Genomic DNA, 1,083 nt, shown 5'->3' with positions numbered 1-1,083 from the left:
TATATACATGAAAAATAATTAAGTGTGTGTGTGTAAGAAATAGTGATGTGTGTGTGTGGGCAGGTGGGGGTTAAAAGTAAAGAAGTCAAGAGATGGTTTTTCAAATCTACCTCAGGTAATTGCAAGTCAAAAAGAGGAAATCCTCAACCACAGAGAAACAGCTCAATTTTGAATTGCAGAAAGAAGATAAAGATTATCACAAGAAGTCAATGCCTTGATGTGATTTGCAGAGAAGATGAACTGTTGCAATATAACAAAAAAACACGAAAAAGGAAATTGAAGCAAAGTTTGAGGTAAAATGATAAAAATATATCTGAAAAGAGACAAGATGAAAATGGAGCAAGGTTTGAAGCAGAAAGATAAGGAGCCAGAAATAAACCCCATCATTTTTAATGAATCCTACACTGGTAATATAATAAAACTGTATCAGGTTGTGAGGTTGGACAGTTTTATATAAGCAAAATAACATTAAAACATCTATAAGTGTTTTTAAGATGGCTTATTGACTTGACTCAGAGTTAATTAGGAAGCGGAGATCAGAGACACGAAGCAATATAAATAGGCAAATAAATGAAATCTGAAATAGGATTGAATTTCTTTCACTGAAATATTTAGTTTTTTAGGCCAGTATTATTTTTTTTAAATCATCAATATTTTTTTTTTGCAGTTGTGAAATTATGTATCAACAACTATTCATAATTACAGAAAATAAAGTTTCTTATTTCATTAAACTTCAGATTTATCAGCAAGAGAAGATACCAAAGGATATTACTAATATAAATGCGATGAAAATCAAAACTAAGTTAAACTCCAGTCATCATAATCTTATCATTGGTGCAGAATGCTACCACATACTTCTATAGAATAAGGAAACAATCATTAACACTGATAGACCAAAACCAGTTTAAAATCAAAGCACATAATTATAAATTAATGTTGAAGAATCAATTTTCTTCTCATCAAGATCTTATCATTCATCTATTGTTCATTATAATAAAACTACCTTTGAATCAAAGATATTTTAATAATATATAAGGTACATAAAGTGATATATATATATATATATATATATATATATATATA

At 28.3% G+C, this 1,083-nt stretch overlaps 1 protein-coding gene across 5 annotated transcripts in view; it reads right to left on the bottom strand.

Annotated features, from left to right (window-relative positions):
- Positions 1 to 1,083, bottom strand: part of LOC106876365 (receptor expression-enhancing protein 1) — a 189,950-nt gene that overhangs the window by 12,718 nt on the left and 176,149 nt on the right. The window lies entirely within an intron of this gene.

Source organism: Octopus bimaculoides, chromosome 14 (genome assembly GCF_001194135.2).
Source record: "Octopus bimaculoides isolate UCB-OBI-ISO-001 chromosome 14, ASM119413v2, whole genome shotgun sequence".
Lineage (NCBI taxonomy): Eukaryota > Metazoa > Mollusca > Cephalopoda > Octopoda > Octopodidae > Octopus > Octopus bimaculoides.
This window is presented reverse-complemented; position numbering and strand designations above follow the sequence as displayed.